A 638-nucleotide genomic window follows, 5' to 3' on the forward strand; every position below is an offset into this window, starting at 1 on the left:
CATCTCAACTAAGCGTGAACTAGCAGCAAGGTTTGACGTTACTATTCCAACAATATTGGAACATTTGAAACCAATGGGAAAAGTGAAGAAGCTGGATAGATGGGTTCCGCATGAATTAAATGAATGTGAGATGAGGAATTGTCTCAAAGCTTGCCTTTCTTTGCCATCATGGCATAAAGGCAAACTATTTCTACACAATATAGTTACATGTAATAAAAAATGGATTCTTTTTGACAATCACAAGCATTTGGCACAATGGTTGGATAAAGATGAAATGCCAAAACACAGTCCAAAACCAAATATTCATCAAAAAAAGCTAATGGTGTCTGTTTGGTGGTTCAGTCCTGGTATTATCCACTACAGCTTCATGGAACCTGGTCGATTACAGTGGATGTCTACTGCAACCAATGGACAACATGATGAGGATGCTTATGATTAAGCAGCTGAGATTGGTCAATAGATACAGGACAATCCTCTTCCAGGACCACATGTCACAAAAAACAATGCTGCTCAAACTGCAGAGGCTAGACTTGGAAACTCTCTGTCATCCACTGTATTCACCAGACCTTGAATCAACTGACTACCACTTCTTCCAGGTTTTGGGCCACTTCTTGCAGGGAAAAATATTCAATTCTCAA

Source organism: Propithecus coquereli, unplaced genomic scaffold (genome assembly GCF_000956105.1).
Source record: "Propithecus coquereli isolate 6110/MARCELLA unplaced genomic scaffold, Pcoq_1.0 Scaffold6, whole genome shotgun sequence".
NCBI lineage: Eukaryota > Metazoa > Chordata > Mammalia > Primates > Indriidae > Propithecus > Propithecus coquereli.